Source organism: Protopterus annectens, chromosome 14.part0, assembly GCF_019279795.1.
Source record: "Protopterus annectens isolate FY-2018-M chromosome 14.part0, PAN1.0, whole genome shotgun sequence".
Taxonomy (NCBI): domain Eukaryota; kingdom Metazoa; phylum Chordata; order Ceratodontiformes; family Protopteridae; genus Protopterus; species Protopterus annectens.
The window spans coordinates 214,694,558-214,715,715 of NC_056748.1; positions in this window are offsets into that span (position 1 = coordinate 214,694,558).

Sequence of the window (21,158 nt, forward strand, 5' to 3'; positions counted from 1 at the left end):
TGGTAATTCAACAGTTAAATTATGCCAGTGAAGGATTTCAGAAAATGATTCACCAGAAAAAAATTGTACTGGTTTTTCATCCAGATTTATGGTTAACTGAGTGGGACAGTGTGGTAGTTATACAATTATGTTGCTGGGTTTTTGCTTACATTGCCCGATTTGGTGGGATTAGGAGTTGTCTTGTCTAGTGGTGGGTACAATACATACTAGGTTTAGGTTGGCATAGCCATTGGTGGCATTGGCATTTGTTCTTCAGTTTGCGGGGGCCTTGCAAGCCCAGTAAACAGCTATGGTCAGTTGGTCACTGCTGCTCATGTACTTATATTTGCATTGGTATTTAGTCTTTCGGCTTTTCCCAGTGAGGGGTCGCTACAGCAGAGCTCTGGTCTGTTGGTGATTGGCAGTGGATTTTGCAGTGCTGAGTGGCGGGTCCAACGCCCGGCCTTTGAAGAGGGCACACCCATTTGTGCATGCACCTAGCTGCATGTCCTTAGACATCACTCGACTGATGTGATCCCGTGAAGTATTTCCTATCTCCCATTCAATCAAGGTTTCTTTGAAGAGGGCCAAAGAGGTGCTCTGCTTGACATGTATGGGCTGTCTATTCCAGAGTCTGGGGTGTCTCTGGGTCAGGAACCTATCCTTCCAGCATGTTTTGTTCATGGTGATGACAAGGTTTAGATCCCTGGAGCATGCGTCTCTGAGGGATTGGGATTTCCTTAAGTGTAGCATGTTCAACAGCTTTGGTGGTCTGGAATTGCAAAGTTGCCTGGTTTGTGGTAGAGATAGGTCCCTTCAGATTGGGTTTACATTTGATATTTTCCACTGGTAGTTGAATTTATCCTGGGTATTTGATAGGATCATAGTAAGCACTGCTTCAGTTATGGCTACTTTGTCACAGAGGGGTGTGTTGGTGGTACATTCATTCCTGGGTTGGCAGGATAGGTTGTCCTTGAAGATTGTCTTGGAATGTGTTATGTATTTTGGATGCTTTACATGTCTTTTTCTTTCTTGCAGATGGGGTCTTGGAACATTGTGGCTGTAGTTGGGATAGGTGGGTATAAGGTGGAGCCTTCTTGTTCCTATTAGAGGGTTTAATTTTGTCCTTTTCTTTGTAGATAATGGTGTACCGAGTTCCACTGGTGAGATACAGTGAGTTCACAGATGATCATGCTTTGGTGTCGATTAAGTGGTGGGGTCATTGGATTGGCGTTTTCTGGATGCTGCTGTTGTAATTTGGAATAGGTGGGTATAAGGTGGAACTGTCTCTTTACAGGTTAGAGGATTTACTTTTTGTCCTTTTCTTTGCTGATGGTGGTGTCATGGGTACCAGTGGTGGCGCCACACAATGAGTTCACAGATGAGAGAGGTAGTGGCAAGCGAGGAGGATACACATGATGAGCTGATTTGGGAAACAGTTACTGGCTGAAGTAAGCGCATTTCAAAGTTGAGTTCGGTAGAGGACTTACATGGCTAGCCAGAGAAGGACAGGCATTTGAGCTGATTTCAAGTTTAACCGATAATACCGTCTGTATGTTAGATCAATGTTGAAAAGTTGTTCCCACTAAAGGGAGCATCAGCCATTTAGCCACAGGTAAGAGTTTAGGACTCTGTAGTGGGCTTGATGAGGTTACAAGTAATTTATGTTATGTAATCTTCATTAAGGCATGTTACTGTGGGTGGGGTGGAGTCACAACAATCTTAGAATCATAGGGCATTATTACACAATTGGCTTTGGGGTGATTACAAGCTAGACAACATCTGGCTTCATTTCTGTGGGTAGCAGTTATCATGTGTGGCAGGTAGCCAAGATCGATTTTATTTCTACATTCTGCTGCTATTGTCTTTCTTGGGACAGGGGTAGAACCCTAGGGTGAGTTTAGTCACCTATCCAGTTGTTTGGTTGTGGGATAAGGAGGTATTGTTATTGTATATGCAAGGCAGTGTTTTGTTTCAAACACAGGTTTTTGGGGAGTTAGGCATTGCTGAAGTTGCATGGCAGCTACTTTAAGATGGTTACTTTGGTAGGGGTTAATAAGTTAGTGTGTTTCACTGTGGAGGTTACCTTTGGGTTATTTCACCAAGATGTTCTTTGGGGTAGATGGGTAATGTTGGGGGTGGTTTTAGAAACTGGGTGTGTTGTTACAGGGGAGTTAAAAGGTTTAAATGAAAATTGGTTGCAGGATAAGGCAGCTGTAGGACAAAGGAGGTTGGTTTTCTGCCAGCTAGGGTAGGACATTAAAGTCGGAGTTAGACTGTTCCCTATGGTAATGGAGTTGTTGCACATATAGAATTGGGTAGTCGGTGGGCTAAGGTGATGTGCTACAGTTAATAGTGTCTTGTTTGTGAGATTTGCTACTAGTTTGACTGGGTGCCGTCTTGCATTCAAGGGGTTATAATTTGTGGTTTTGTTGTGGTTATAGGCTGTCAATACATTCAGGTTCAGCCATGATTTCAGCTTTAAAGGCAGCGGGATAAAAGGGTATGTGTTCTTTTGGTGTGGATGCTCCGGTGTTACAATGGGGTCACAGTAATCCTACTTTATTTAGTTTCATTAGGGTGTGTTTCAGTGGCATGGCAAAGGGGTTTATGATGGGATTCTAAGGTGCTTTACAGACGATGGGTACACCAAATGATGTTTGGCTTGACCCTTCCCTTTATGGGAAGTGGATTGAACAATTTTGGGTAGAAGGGAGGGGGAAACACCCTGGTCAGGCTGGTTGGCGGAGAAGAGGGATAGGCTTGCCCTCTTCTGTTCCCCCCTGATGTCTGGATGTCCACTTCAAGGATCTAAGGGAAAGGAAATGAGCAGTTGGAGGAAGCTTGTTGAATATATAAGCAAGCTGAGGTAAGGATGGTGCTTATTTGGTGGAAGGTAATTTAATGGATGGTGTATGAAGTGAGTTGGGATGCTGCTTCATAGGTAAAGTAAGGGAGCAGAGGTATGGACCCTGCTTGTTGAGCAGGGTGAGTAGGTACGCTGTCCTGATTAACGTTACGATGAATGGTGTATGAAGTGAGATGGGACACTGCTTCATAAGTAAAGTAAGTGAGTAGAGGTATGGACGCTGTTTACTGTGGCAGGGTGAGTAGGTACGCTGCCCTGATTAACTTTACAAGGATGTTATGCTGTGTTTAGAATCAATTATATCATGAATAGTTGTAATTAATAAAGTTGGTGATCAAAGCTATGTTATGGAAATTTAATAAAGGTTGTCAAATGTCATTTGGTGTGATGTGCATTATTGAAGGAGACCGGGACAACTGTACCAAGCCGGAATGCTGCATCTTTTTTCTTTTTTTAATTTGTTGGAATATCTGTAACTTTAACTCCACAAGTTACTGCATTCTTCAAATAATGTGTGATTTCCTAATATATCAGTAATATTTAGTTATGACACTATATCTTTGTAAACATATTTTTGAGAAAATGTGTTTTAATGTATCTTCCTACACTGTGTACATATTTAGTGAATAATTCAAATGTTTAAAAAAAATGTCCTTGACTGAATCATCTGTCCTTGATTATTTCGGGCATTGTCATTTATTCTGGAGTAAGACACTGACAGCTATGTAAATATGATGAACAGCATTTATGCACATGGTAGCACCTTAACATATTGCAAAGTACTTTACATAAAGCAGACCTTAGAAACTTCTTTCTCTCCGTCCCTAGGTCATAAAGAAAGGTAAATCTATGTTTATATTCTAGCTACCTCTGCTTACATGTGTATTTAACCCTGATGTAGTGTTTCCACTCTTAGAAATGAAACAGATGGTCTGAGATCTGTATATTCCCTCTAGATAAACTAAGCTCACTATTCATACTTCATAGCTTGCATGTCAGACTGCTTCCACTCTTCTTTTGTATAACTTTTGTTATGCGACATGAAAAAAATCACATAGCAAATAATTGAAAAAACAAGTTATAAAAGAAATGCAGAGTTAAATGGAACACACTGTAGATAGACAGACAACTCTCATTCTACTCTTTGTAATTTTAAACAATCACTAGCCAACACAGTCTAAGTGAAAAAAAAAAGGTTTCAAAAACTCATGGGGTACACAAAGCTACAGTGTGCTTATGTATAATGATTTATGAATCATGTAACAAGTTTAGCTTAAAACTCTACAGACTTTACCTATACAGAAAAGAATAACTTTTCCCACTGACTTCTGCAAAACATTAATATTTAATGTCCTTTCCTTATAGCTTTAGTTTTGCCATTAATGTTTTATCAGAATATTTCAATTTATGCTACCTGCACACACAAAAAAAAGTGTAGTGATGTGCACAGTTGAAATACAATTCCAATGTGCTAATTAACACAACTGTAATAAAAGTCTCTATGCCACATTACTTTAGAGATGGTGTACCAAATATACAAAAAATTAAAACAGTATGGTTTATTTTTTTGTTGTTGTTTGTCTTTCGGCTTTTCCCGGTTAGGGGTCGCCACAGTGGAACTCCAGTCCGCTAATGTTTGGCAGTAGATGTTTACGGTGCTGAGTTGCCAGCTCGACGCCCAACCTTCAGCAAAGGCACGCCGATTCACGCATGTCTTTCGAAACACCACTTGACCGCAGGGAGGACATGCAGACTCCACACAGAAGGCACTCTCCGCACTCCAGCCGAGAATCGAATGGGAGAATCTCTTGCTGTGAGATAACAATGCTACTGCTGCACCACTGCGGATTAAAACAGTATTTACTTAAAACCATATTTGTACACTTTCCCTATGCTTTTAGTACCGAATCAAGTAAATACTTGAGTGTAATACAATATCAAGCCTACTCTAAACTAAGGGAAAAAAAACAAGCAAACAAATAAATAAGTAATTAAATAAAAAAAAAAAAATTATAACTATCCTGGAAAAACTGAAGACTGCATATGTATTATCTTGAAGCAAGACACTTAAAAAATGGAAGCACGAGTTTTATGCCACATAAAAATCTATTACTTGCAGTTAAATAGTTACTTATCCATAGTTCTGCCTGAGCTGTCTTATCCTAATGTCACTATATGAAAAGGCTGAAAGAAAATATTTATTACTACCGATAGTGCCAGAATAACACAATCTTTTCCAGGACATACAGCAAAAGTATGATGCTACAATTCAATACTAAAAGAAAAACTACTGTAAAACCAAATGCCGCTTTTCTGAAATTGTTTAAAATAGTGTGTGTTATTTTTCCCTCCTATGAAATGTAATGTTTCACAGCTCTGCTTTTAGCCCAACCTTACTAGAGAAATAATTTTTAAATTTCAAAATATTATTAACCTAGAGATATGTTGCTAGATATTTATTCTATCTAATAAAATATAAAACAGAATGTCACAACTTTAGTTATCTTCGGTCACGTAAGTACTACAATTCCAAATGCTACATTTCTATAATTAGTTTAGAACATACACACCCACATACAAAAGTATACATACAGCTGTGTCACAAAGACATTGGTGAAGTTTAGACTCAATGACGTTTAGTTAAAGCACTGAGGAATAACAATATAAATATTCAATATTTTGCTTGTAGATGAAGTGAAATTATTTCTTCAGATTGATAACAAGGGATTCAGCACTTTGGAGAAAGCAGTTTCCTATGTGCAGAAAAGTAATCTGATTTTAAATTTTTAGAAATGGATATGGGGCTACATTTCACTCAAGAGACAATCATAGTAAGACAACTGGATGTTAATGATAGCATCAAAAAATCCAAAATCTGAATTGTATTCTCAATTTAACCAAACATTTCAGTAATTCATTAATTAAGCAAGTTTAAAAGGATAATCGGGTAGAAGTTCTGTCACAAAACATATACTACTCAAAAAGCATAGCTGTTAGGATAATCACATTTATTAACTTTTAAACCATAAACTTGTAAGCTGTTCATTTTCTTTGCATTTTATTTTACTAAAGCCCATTTAAGTTATTTATTTTTAAAGTGCATATATGATCTTGAAATGTGTAAATGATTTAAGAAAGATACTAACTTCTGAAAGAATATGTTAATTTCATAAGAAGGCGGAGCAATAGAAGAGTCACTGTAAATGATGGATGATATGCTAGCATGCTCCATAGTATATCCATGGGGGCATGCAAGGGGAGGGAAATTGGCATTAAAACCCTTCCCCGGCAGCAGTATGATGAGGCACCAGCAACCTTCATCTCTTCACCTGCCCCATACATAGGTCAGGGGTTAACCCTGAGGAGGTAAAAAAAAATGAATCTGCTAATTTTTAATTTAGATAAGTGGGATAAGAATAGGGTATTCTTCTCTAAGTAAACATAACTCAATTTTTTTTAATTAGCTTTACTGTCATTTATTTGCTTAATTTTAAGACATTTTATTGATAGGGAATTTTTTATAGTAGCATCAAAAGAAACAGCAAATTATTTTATTGTTTAAGCTGAAGTTAAATCAACATTATGCTCTTATAGCAGCAGGAGTGGTCCTCATTTAGAGGTCTGAAATGAGAGAATGCCTGCCCTATAGTTGCTCTAAGGTGGGTGTTATTTTTGCTTTGGTGATGAGAGGAATGAGTATTGTCAAAAATCCTGTGAGGTAGGGTGCAATTTATTATTGTTGTAAGAAGTGCATATTGAAGATTGCAAGTAGGGTGAAATAGTCAAGGGGGAGTGCTGCAAATGCACATATAAGGAGATTGTACACTTAAGGAAAACGTATATCAATTTGCTTCCAACTTAGGATAAATTCATTATACTGGTAACCTAATATGAACAACAAAGATGTTAATCAGTTTATAGTGCGGTTTGACCAGTCATTTGAGAAAAGGTGTGTGCTGTATTCTCACCCAGAGGTCCCTTACAGTCTGTGACTATTGCATTTATGCAATCTTTAATTGTGAATGAAGTGATGATGGGGAGGGGGGGTGGTAATTAAATAACATCCAGTACTGAATTTATTATCTGCTGGTAGCAAAGATATAAGTAAGGACAAACAAGTACAATGCTGCATTGAAAGATAACAATAGGTAAATGTAGTTGGAGTTGTTATGCATTTTTTGTTAAATGGAAGAGGTTAAAAGTACTTACACTAGAGGATAGATATTTTTCTATTTTTTAGGCACATTCATTTTGTTGTAGACAAGGTTACTACACCTTTTTAATAGATATTAGACATTGCAAATATCTGAGTAGCATGCATGGGAGACATAAGAAGAAACAGAAAGAGATGAAATCAGCATTGTTAGTGTCTCATGCTTGTATAAGTGACTTGAGCATGTAAGGCTGGAAAAGATAATCAAAGGTAATAAGTAAATATTATGACAATTAGACAAGGACGGAAGTTGTTAATAGTAAGCTATCAAAGGCAGTACTGAAATATATAAGGAACACTATTTGAAGCCTATAGATTTATTCACATTTTGAGCAGAGGTTTGCCATTATTGTTTAGCCTACAGGAATATTAGCTTAAAATGCGGTTGTTTAGAGCATTATGCATCTTTGCCAAATGAGTGATTAATGGAGTTGATGTTGTGAGCTGCAGTTAAATATTATGCGTCTGTGATTATTTGATTTTCAATTTGCTTTAGTATTGCATTGAAGATGATCTTTCATGGTTTATTTTTGGGAACTCACACATTTGTGCACATTATTTAACTGTATGTGATACATTCTAACGGTTTTCTTATGGCTGGAAATACAAGTTTACTAACAGCATGAAACATCATAGTAAAGAATAACATGCAGATGAAAATCTTAAGATTTTAAGTTTAGGAATGTTTGAGAAAATGCATTGGTGATTTCTGATTTGAAAACTATTTCACTCTCTACAAACATTATGCAAAAGTTACATTTATTATTTTCAAACCAATTTAGTGAAAGTAAAATCCTTTGGCAAAGAAAAGAGTGATGACATTGTTGTCAATTTCCATTACAGTATACACTAAAATAGATGCCAGGGAGTTTTCCTGTAATAAAATGTCATTAATTAATGAGAACATCCTGGTTTATGCATTGGGTACTAAATTATAGAACAATAATGCCAAAAGATGTAATTTTTTCTTCTTATATTGCCCTTAATTGATTATCTGGATTCTTTCTTACATAAAATAAGGTTTTCATTTACTCACTAAACATTAAGCCCTGAATTAATGAAATGGGTATGCACAATAAGCATGCTTTAACTGATTGGAAGGTGGAAATGAATAAAGCAAGGATGACCTCATAATCTACATAGGTTCATAGGTAGGTACTGGGCTATCTGCCCGAAGGCATATATTAGCCCAGCCACATTGTGCGGTATTCACCGCCCCTTTGGTTAGTTCCCTAGGCCCTTGATCTAGCAGCTAGAACCCTTGGCCCCTATCTAGTAGAGCTGTTGGTATGATCCCTGGTGTGAACTTTCTGTTACCCATCCACTCGTCAAGATTCCTCTTGAAGAGTGATAGTGAGGGGCTCTGTCTTATGTAGGGTGGGACCTTGTTCCATAGCAAGGGAAGTCTTTGCGAAGGGAATCTATCCCTCCAGCATGTTCTATTCATTGTTGTGCTGAGGTTTATATCCCTAGAGCATGTAGCTCGAGTAGATTTGGTTTTGCTAAGATGGAGCATGTTCAACAGTTCTGGGTTGGACATGGCTCTGTATGTTAGACAGAGATCGCCCCTGAGAAGGCGGTATGCAACAGAGAAAAGTCTTCATTTTTTTCAATCGTGCTGCATAGGGCAACTGTTTGAGGCCAGTAATCCTCTTAGTGAGGTACCTCTGTGGTCTCTCCAGCTGCTGGAGATGCCTAGCCAGGTACATTCCAATTGGTGCATTGTACTTAATAATGGGTCTGATGAGGGAAGAGTAGAGGGGCACCATTATATCCTTAGCTCTTGATGCGAACCCTTTCGTGATCAGATGGGTCACATAGAAGAATTTTCTAACCACCTTGGCAACATGGTTATCAAAGAAAAGCTGACTATTGAGAATATTGACATAATATTCATTATCCCTTAATTTTTTAATATATGTTTAAGCAGGGAATAAAAGAACTTAGATGATGATACCCTTACAGAAATAAAACTTCATTATCAATGTTTGTCTTCCCATCATAAACATTGAATAGTATGAAATGAGATGTGTCTGAGAGAATATAGAGCTAGAATGTCAGCTGATAACTTCCCAGTGATGTTATAAATTGTCATTTTAATAAAATAATCTATATCTATTCAACATATAAGACATAGTTTATTGAAAATTCATTACTAGGTCAAAATAATGAATAAACCGTATTAAAAAGTTGTTATATATGATATAATTTATTCTTCTAATCATAAATATGTTTTTTAGTAATTGATATTTTGTATTTCTCCTAAATTGAATAAACTTTATATAAACATATATAAAGATAGCAAGCAGTTTAATACCTACAACAGATAAAAGAATGTTTGAAGGTAAAACAATTAAGATTTATTATTCTGCTTAGCATTCAATTTTGGTAACAAAAGTTATAAATGGATGATAAAAGGCACTGATTATTTAGATTTGCAATTTATAATGTGTAAATATATGAAACGGACAATAGCGAAGATGTGATATTTTATATAAATGTGATGTGAGACATTTATGATGATATTAAAATCTTGTGTTAATATATGAATAGCAAGATGAAGTCTGAAACTCAAATGTTTGTCATTATTTAGTGACATCATTCCTATGTGATTTGCCAGTAAACCACAAATTTTATGAGGACGGAAAAAATATATGAGACGAAAATCTGGGCATTTGAGAGATTTGTTGATTGTTATTTAATAACTGGGTAGTTGTGTTTAAAAATGACCCTTTTCAGATATGACCCCTAATCTAATGGAGTGGAACTCAGATACTGTTAACATTAATTAGACAACTAATTTATTGCAAATTTGATATACAGAAGCTAGCCTATATTTGTGTAGTAAATGAAAATGCAGGGCAACGATTAAACTGGATATGACATAATTAATGTTTGAAAATCAAACCTTATTAAAAGATTTGGAACTTAGATACAATTAACATTAACTATACAAAACTAATTTAATGCAAATTTGATACTCATTAGCTAGTGTTCCTTTGAGTAGCAAAGGAAAATGCACAACAAAGATAAAACTACATACTAAAAAATGAATTGTTGAAAGTCAAAACAGAGACTGATATAAAGAACAGAAAAAAAGCAATTAACAAAGAAAAAGGAGACAATTGATAATGATAATTTTAATCTGAACCTGATAGACTTGCATCAGGGAATTTTTGTTATAATTCTTCTTGATATATTCAATTTGATACACGTAGCAATAGTAGTAGTAATAGCATTCATAGTTTTTGTTCTGATATTTTTTTTCTATTTGTAACAGTAATCTTAAGTTGAAAGTTCATGATGAGAAATATAAATATGGAAGAGAGTATAAGTAGTAAAGACTGAAGAAGACAGTAAGGATTCCTTATTATAAGTGGATTAGACACATGTAAACATTGTTAACATTGCATGTTTAAGAGCTAACATGAATTTTGAGAATCTGAAAGTATTACACTAATTTTCAGCATTTACAATATTGCCCAAGACATAGATTATAGATGGAACAACAATCATTATTTTAATTGCATCTCTTCCCATTTCCATTCTCATTTTTTTCCTTTGATCTATAAGTTTGTAAAAATCATTATCATTAAAGCACAAGTGCACCATGCATACAAATTCTAATAGAAGATAGGCTTAATTATGTTCCTCTGTTAGGTCCAAGGTACTAAACAAAGATGATTATAAGCAGGACAAGCATTGGTTGATCTCAGGAAATTTATTTTATTTTAAATGTCCTGAATTTTAATCTTAATATCACAGTAAATTGTCCACTGAGGCACAAATGCATTCATTTGTGTCAGAAATTAAAAATACCTTACTGATACAAATTAATATTTTTGGGATATGACATAACTCAAAAGAAATCATGATACTATTAGAGATACATGTTAATGTTAGTACAGGTGGACACTTCCTCTCTTTTTTTTCCATTTCCCCTTGTATTCTTTCTCTTTCCCTCTTCTTAGTTATGTTTTACTTCCCTTCCTTTCAAACACATTTCAAAGTAATATTAATAAATAGCAAATAGATTTATGGTTTCTGTGCAACATAATCTGGACAGGAGGACATTATTAATAAAAATATTAATTTATCTGAAAAATGAACACGACAGTTTATATATAAAACAGTTATCCTAATATAAGCTTAACAGGGGGAATCAAATAATCTAGAATAGACAAGATAATGAAAAGAAAGAATGTGATTTAGTTGGTGGTGGTACTTGAATTTATCTAGGAAATATTTATCTTGCAACGTAATCTGGACAAGAGGACATTATTAATAAAATATTAATTTATCTGAACAATGAACATGACATAATATATATATATATATATATATATATATATATATATATATATATATATAAAACACAGTTTTTCTAACATGAACTTAACAGGGGAAATCAAATAATCTATAACAGCCAAGGGAATGAAAAGACAGAATGTAATTTAATTGGTAGCACTTCTTGATTTATCTAGGAAACTTTAGTTTCCAGAATGAAGGTAGTTAAATATACATATATTATTATCATTGCTGTTATATTTTAGATGATTATGCATCACTTTAGCTCCTTCAGCCTGCTTTAAATCAATTGTCATATGCCATTAGTCTGTTGATATAAGTACATGTTCCCTACTCCATAGGATTAACTAAAAATCTAATATTTGCAACTATGACAGCTCTAAATGTGCCTCATTAATGGTTTTAATAGTGGACTGATTAGCTATCTTAAGTTGAAAAGGACAGGTGTCACCATTTTCCTACAAGAAACACATTTACTAGAAAAATATAGAAAGATTTGCATTTAAAGGTCTCACAATACTGGCTAACCTATATTTTAAAGAGAAAAGGAGGGGTATTAATTTTAATGTCATTAACTCAATTATGCCTAGTAGAATTTTCACATTTAGTGCTACAAAAGGCATTTTCACCATAATAACTAAATATCAAAGCAGACTTTTATCTTGGTTAACTCATATTTGATTTCTGATGTGGGAGCGAACATTTAGTGACCTTATCTTGACATTCTGTTTAATAAACACACTCTACTAAGGTGCAATCACACAAGCAACAGCACCAAAATGGCCATCAAGTAATAAGCCACTTTTTTGTATCATCTAAAAATCTTCTGTACAATGAGCAACAAGTGTTGAATTCTGAATTGACAATATATTTTGTTCTCACAGGTTGCTAAGACAATACTTACATATGTTGAGGCACAATTTGCTCTCATCATAACCCCCTTGATTTGTTGAAAAAACTCACCACCAAAAAACATGAAATTGTTCTTTAGAACTAGCCCCATTAACAGAAGGCATAACCAAAATTCATTCTGGTTCCCTTTCCCTTTGTATATTAGGGTTTCCTCAAACCAGTCTAGTCCTTCCCCATGGGGAATTACTGAAAATAGATCTTTTATGTCTATTGTAACAAATACCACATTTTCTTTGTATTTTTCAGGTGTTACAGTCGAAAGAAATTCCCAGGAATCCTTTAGTATTTCATTTTAATTTCCCCAAATACTTTTTAATTTATTATCTAAATATTTTGCTAAAGGGGCTGTCTTGGAACCTTTAGCAGATATGATTGGTTAGTGATTAATGGTTACTCAGAGTACCCCACCACTCCGTAGATCAGAAAGAATTATAAGTAAAAAATCCAATTTGTACAAACAGGATTCTTCTACCAGGGAAGACTTTAAATGGACTATGAACAATTACCATATTTTCAATTATAGTGATGTTGAGTTGACAAAGGAATATTTTAATTTATTCTCCAAGGGATTTAAATATATCCAAACAAAAAACAATGTGATTTAGCTAAACTTATAATGGACCATAAAATGTTTATAAGGAAGGTCAGTTTGGAAACCATTTTTGGGGGAAATGATACAACTAAGAAAAATGACAGCATACGAAGAAAAAGTGTCTTTAACCCCCCCCCCTTTACACCTACAATTGGTGAATTTTGAGTGGGTAGTAGAGAAACAATTAAGGAAAGAAATTTCCAAGAACAAGAGTGGTTTCAACCTTACTAAGAGAGATAGAGAAGCATTGGACTTTTCTAGGAACAACAATAAACTAAGGGTGAGGAAACTGGATAAAGGAGGGGGATAAGTGATCATGGACACTATTGTATAGGAGGCAAAAATTATGGACATCCTAGGAGATACTAATACTTATATTAGGGTTTCAAAAAATGAAACATCGGATATAAAAAGATTGATCTAGTTTTAAGTGATCTGTTTATGGAAAGGGTGATTGACTTAGAAACTATATAAATATTTGAAGAGTAACATGCCAAAATACCCACTATTTTTGGCATCCCCAAAGTTCATAAAGACATATCCCTCCTTATGACCAATCGTATCTGGAGAAAGTTCCAAGACAGTCTTACTGGGTTTTTTGTCACAATATTTCCCTTTTGTGAACAATTCTGTTTAATAACATGAAATGTTAATTCACTTTTGGTGAAGATTCCAACTGTATCAATAAAAAGTCTGATATTATTCTTACTTGATCAAAAGCACTGGTAATAACTGCTGAGGCATTAAATAAAGATTTGAAAGAAATATAATATTCAGAATCATTAGAATTTGTAATTCTTCAAATGTCTGTCACAAATTTACACTGATAGTTGCTTGGTATTAAGAGAATTACTTTCAAATACTGATTAAATAAACTCATGTATTGTATTCTGTCAGTTCATAAAATATTAAGATTTAGCTTCACTATTAACTGTAATAAATCAGTTACCATAAAAATGATTCTAGCTTATACAATAAAAATCAATGATTTATAAGAAGTGGTTAGATAAGGAAATGGAAAATTATTATTCGACAAATGATAAAAGTAGTGAAAACAATGGTTTGACATTCTATGAAATCTTAATCACAAAGGAAAATTACTAACTGGTATGACAATAAATGAATGACTGGGACAAAAACTGATTAACAGTCATAGAAGGGAACTACATTCCACTATTAGTGAAATCTCTAAATAAAAAGTATTGGTCAATACTATAGCTTAAAACTGCAAGTACTTTAGAAAGAATAAAATTACAATCTTATACAACAAAATCAGTGGTAATACCCAAATTGGCTAATACAACAAACCTATTACTCAGCCTAACTTGACAAAAATGCTTAAATTTTCAGGCTGTGTAGACATGCAGCAGGCACTGACATCATCCTTTATGCTTTTTCATTTTATTGAGAAGAAAATCAACATTATAGAGACTAATGTCTTTAATATAAATGCAATAAATGAATTGCCTGTGAAAAAAAGTAGGAATTTTCTAAAGTCCATAAGTAAGACAGACATAGGAGAATAACTTTACAAAACTGAAACAAAAGCCCCTTAGGTAGATTGGATAATCTCATAGTTATAGAACATATTTTCTCATTGAGTTATCTCCCTAATAAAGATATCCCCCCCCCAGTGGTGAAAAACTATTCTCATCTTAGATCTATACATTTACACTCTCAATATGAAAACAGGATAAAACACCAGTTTGTTGTGCCTCTTATAGACTCATATTATTAAATGTTGACTCAAATTTGTTGATGTATGCATTTGCAAACAGATTAAAATAAATAATGCTGTTAATAATAGATAAAGATCAAATGTGAGTTATTATAAATTTACAAATTCTGATTACCTCCAAAAAATTATTACATTGACTGATTATGCAAAACTTAATATAGTATGAACAATAATTAACATAGATATTAAAACATTTGACATTGGAAACATTTATTGAAAGTTTTGGGTAATTTTTGAATACAAAACTCATTTATGTTATAGTGTTTTATATTCACAGAATTTTAAAGGAAGTAAGTATAGTGACCAGCCAGGAATTTCCAGTATCACTGCAACTATGTGCATTATATGTTAAACCACTGACAACCTATTTAGACAACATACATCTTTAAATGAGTAGATATTAGCAAAATGTTTATGTGAAAACATTATGTTTGCAGATATTTTATTAATATCAGATTTAAATACTTAAACTATTCAAATAGATTATTTTCTAGCAGTTTCTAGTATAACATTTAATTCCATTGAAACAAACGCTGTTTGTTTAAGAAATCTATAATGGAAACATCTGTATCAGCTAAATATCAATATAACTAGAATAACAATCAACTTACCCACACAGGAGTTGTATTAAATACCAGTATGGATGATGATATACAAAATACTTTTCTAAGCATTATAACTATATGTAAACAATCAAAATGGATTTTTTTATTTGAAGATATATATATATAATTAAAATGTTTCTCTTGATTAAAATTCTGTATTAATACAGACTACATCCCTTATGCTGAATAAAGAACATATTAAGGTGATTACTCATTTCTTGTCTTTTTATGGCATCCAAGTATGCATAGTGTGTGTATGTTTTAGGGATAAGGAAACACAAAGTCAAAAACACTAAAGCACCCCTGATCACTTTCTGAATGATGGTTCTTTCTTACCTACCCTCACACTTATGATTGTCAAATTTACTCTAGGTTTTGTGCGGAATTCTGATATAGTGAGAGTGATGATTTGGAGAAGCAATTGTTCATATTGGTTTAACTTCCTTAAATAGGAGACTTTACAACTGATAATATACTTTAAAACTTTAACCTAAACTGAAACAACTGACAGTACAAAATGTACGGCAATACTTGAGCTTAAAAATGTAAAACATAAGAGAAGTATTACTGGATTATTTCAATTTATTAAACTAAATAAAAATATTTTTTAAGTAAATGTTTTGTCAAGACTGACTATCAGAATCGTATGAAATAATTCTGAACTATAGCGTTACAGTTCACAATTCTTATTAGAAACGCATAAAGCAAATGGAATACTCTAATCATTCAGATGCAGATAATATATATTTACATCTGGTAATAAGGCATGTTCACAATTTTGTTAAATGCTGATATTGAAATTTTTACCTGCAGCATTCTATACAATGCATATACTTCAGAAACTATTTAATTCAAACAATAGTTCTTGTTGGAGATATAATAGGACCACGAGACTGGATTAGGATCATATTTCATGTCTTTGATTTAACAAAAAGTTATATTCATATTTTCAGTTTTACAGGCTCACTGGTATGACAACTTTGAAATATTTAAGTATGTAGTATTATTAGTTGCTTTCCAAACAGTATGTGTTACCAAGAATCAATTACAGTTTTTACGTGACTGCAATGAAATGGAAGAAATGAAGGCCATCTCCATTCTCAAGATTCATTAACATAGCCACTATTATATATGATAAAGCAATAAATGGCAATTAGAGCAAAATGAAGATATATTAACTATAGATATTGGACTAAATTAGCCCTATTAAAATATAAATCTATAGCAGCCTTTCAAACAAAATTATTTAAGTTCATTCTTTACACAAACTCTAAATATGTTTTTTTGTATTATACTCTTGTAAAGTTGCTTAGTACATAAAAGAAAAACATTTAATTATTAAGAGATACACACAAACATAATCATGGACAGCATAAATAGAGTTTTATATATTTTTTAATTAATTTACTAGGATATGTTTGATATCATTTACTTTTATATCACAGTTTAGAATTCATCCTGATTTATAACAGTTTTAATATATCTTGGGGAAAGTTTTTAATTCAGTTAAGTAGCTTTAAAACAATTAATACTGCTTGAACATTTACTTGGTTATTTTAGCAATTTCTATGAGTAACAAAAAACGAATAAAGTACAGATATATAGAAATAAAAATAATCCATACCTTTAGCTATAGTTGTAATCTGGTTAGCAAAGAACACAATTATTATTAAAGGAAAGATGAATGAAAGCATAAAAAATAAACAGTCTCCTTAGTCTCAGCTTTCACATCTTCTTCCGTCATTATACTCCATGCATTCTACCTTCTCAGGAAATGTATTGTAGCATGCATCTGTTTGCAAGTCTGCTGATATTGTTAGAAGTATTTCCATCTTTGAAAGCTAAAGCACTCTGATAATGACTAAGTGAAAAGTCTGTAGAATGACTGTCAGAATTGCCCCTCATATAATGTAAGGCTATATTCTAAGTAAAATGCGACTCCATAATGGCTATGGAACTATTCTATGAAAGCCATCCTAAAGTGATTAACCTAGTAAAGAAAGTGCATTCATGCATACTATTTACACATCTTCAATTTATATATATTAAATCATATATAATACATTCATAAGGAATATTTAACAATATTTAGGTTCTAGTTGAGTGTATTTACATTTAAACAGGTATATATTATTAATATACACTAGATAAATTATTCAATAATAAGGATTTAATACATGTATTTACAAAAATAAGTATTTTTTTAAAATTAACAAATTGATTATTTGGATATTTAATTATTAGTTTTTAAGTGTATAAATGCATACAATTCCATTGGAATATATGTATATGAGTTAGTAATGAATAATGTTTTGTACTTAAACACAGTGATTTTTTTAAAAATGCCATTTCCTTTTTAAGAATTTATGGTGGGAAATTAGGCTATTAATTGAGTGATTATTCAATAATTGACAATGTATAAAATGGGCGAGTTGCAATGATAGCATGTATTCTGAAGAAGTTCGAAAGGATGAAACCTAGGTCAATAAAGTAGCGTTTGTTGCAGAGTTCGTGTCGTGGCTTTTTGGAGTTGGTTGGTACTTTACAGTTTTGTATTTGAGCCTGTTTTCATCTCCTCATTGGCATCGGCCTCACCTTGCTTTTTACATCAAGTTGCATTAAAAGGATAATTAGAAAAAATAATTATTTGTTGATTCTGTTGGAAGACACATTATCAATCTAATATATTGCATGCCTTTTCTTTTCAGATTCTTTTAACATATGCTGAGTTGATGTCTTTTGATTCTATTTGTTTAATTTTAGGTATCTTATTATTATCATATGTACATGTAAAATAATATTCAGTTTGCAAACAAATACTGTTGGCATTCAATAAATTATTTTGATATGATTTTGTAAAATCCCATATAACAGTATATGTTGGTTGCAAGTGGTACAGGATACAAATAGTATCAAGTATCAAATATTTCAGCGATCAGTCTTCTAAAACTACTTGACATAAACATTTTGCAATCCATCTCCAAGGAAAAATGCAATCAAGCTGTTTGAGTTACTTCAGCATAGCCTTTGTTGGTCAACTGGGACCTTATTCAAGACTTGGCAGAAGTTGGTCTTAGAGCACAATGTACTGTTACAAACTGTAGCCATGGTTACTGCATTCACCTGACCTGCAGCAGGAGCTGCACATTGTTTCAGAACATTTTGTAGAATTGTCCCTCCTTGATGCAAGCTGCTACATCTTTCTGTAACATTCTCTTAACATCACTTTGTACTGCATAATCAACAAATACATTAGAACATCATCAACATATTTATATGCATTTGGCTTTAAAGATAGTAGACTCTAGAAGTCCTGCCTCCATTGCAATGTTGATCATAGAACCATGACTAACAGTCATCTGAGAAATGCTTATGTCTGAATAGTCCTTAATAACATTAAGGGTGATGAGATTGGGGGAGGGCCATTGGTCACATTTAGTAGAATAATGTGGCTTCCTATGCTTTCTTACCACCATATAGCATACAGCTATACCAAGTACAGTGTGTACTTAGCGAACCACAAAGCTGTTTCAGAGACCGCAGCATATATCTGCTACATATGCAGACAGCTTGCTTCTTGAGCTCCCAGAACCATTTCAAAGCTTAGCAGCAGCACATCACATGGCATCAACTTTGGTCGTTAACTGTCCATTCTAGGTCATACTCAGCTAGTATATTCAAGGTCTACATAAATGGAGGGATACAAAATACCAGTGGCATTTTTTCTATACCATTTTATCATAAAAAAGATTTTTACATAAGTGTTGTTACACAGTCATCCACTGTTTGTCTGCTTCTAATAAGGATACTTTGAAAGATCTACCGGTTGCCATCATATTTTAAAATGCATTTAGGGTTCATAATGCTGTCATATCTCATAATGTGGCAGTAGTACGCTACATAGCACCTTACCTTTTTGGGAAATCAAATATGTATTATGTATTTATGTATGTATGTATGTATGTATGTATGTGTGAGAGTGTATGTGTACATGTATATATACGTCTGAATGTATGTATCCAGAAATATATACGTGTGTGTGTGTGTATATATATATATATATATATATCTATATATATATATATATATATATGGATCTACCTGACTAGATCGACAAGTCAGAACACCGACAACTTCACCGACACCAAATCATCGACAGTTCACAAACATGACACCTCATACACTCGACACATCATAACAACAAACAAAACAAATCCCCTGTCCAAAACCCACACACACAACACAAGCACACCAAAATCCTTACAAACCAACACTAACCCTTACATACACAACTATCTACAACCCTAACCGAAACCCTAACCCTAAGGTCCGTCACTATCACACACTCACCTAACCCCGTCACTATCGCACACTCACCTAACCCGCGCCCTAACACTAACTCACTTAACCCGCCCCTAACCCAAAAAATATCACTACTGCACCCTTACCCAACCCGCACCCTAACCCTAACTCACTTATCCCACCCCTATCCCTACAGACCGCCAACATCGCACACTTACCTTACTCGCACCCTTACCTAACCCGCGCCCTAACCCTAACTCACTTATCCCACCCCTATCCCTACAGACCGTCAACGTCGCACACTTACCTTACTCGCACCCTAACGTCCGTCACTACCGCATACTTACACATCCTTTCCCCATCTCAGTGTTCTCAGCGTCGGTGTCTTCCTCCGTCGGTCTTCTGCCTTGTCGATCTTCTGGCGCTTTGTCGGTGTTATGACGTGTCGATCTAGTCAGGTAGATCCATATATATATATATATATATAATACACACGTAGCTATATATATATATATATATATATATATATATATATATATATATATATACATATATATATATATATATATATATATATATATATGTGTGTGTGTTTGTGTGTGTGTGTATGTGGTTTATACACATATGCGCAAACATGCATGTTTAATAAATTATAGACTCCTCAAATGGGCATCAGCAAAACCCACTAATGGACCATCTCCTCACATAATATACAAACATTGGAAAGCCATTCATTTTTTTCCCAAAGACAGAAACAAACAAGCAAAAATATATGTTAAAAGTTATTAAACCATGCATTAAAAAGTTAATTGAAAAGTAACACAGAGGTCATTTTCTAAGAACAGTTAGGAATTCCAAGGAGGTAGCGTTAGAAAATAATGGTCCTCCCAGGGGTAGGCAGTCCACAGGCATTGGGCCTTACAACTCCACTTGTTGGCTTGTTATATCCATATAGCATCCAATACACCACAACCCAGGAAAAATACAAGCACGTAGTTTGAAACAGAGATTTTGAATTAGCATTTTTCTGTAGAATTTTTAATTTTGCAGCTTTTTTACTACACAATTCCAAATTACCCTAAATGGATACAGAAAAGCATCTTATTTGACATATACATTAAAGCATATATGTGATAGAAACTTCCAATCTCTGCCAGCAATATGTCACCTATAAAAAAATGGATGTTAAAACTGAAATAATTTTGCTTATTATACCACAGTATACATAATGCAATGCCAACAAATATTCTCAAATATTTCCCATTTGTGAAAGTGGAAATGGGAAGTGGTTTGTTTAAAAAGTAAAATAAATTCCAGAATTAGATCAAACACATATTGCAAATTACTAACAAAAATTAATAATTAATTTTAAAACAGAGGCCAGTCCTAATAAACATTTAGGGCAAATTAGCATGGGTAGTGGTAAAGCACAGGGTGTGGGCAATTCATAGGCAACATCAAGTTAATTCAGTCATGCTAGGGGCACATTAATGTGGCATACAGTAAATGCTAAATACATGGAATGAGGAATTCCATGCAAATGAGTCACATGATGTGTATAAAAGAGGTGGCCTGTGCTGTGGCACATACCAATTTTTTATAACAAGAATCATGGTGCATTTCTTATATCAGCATACTAA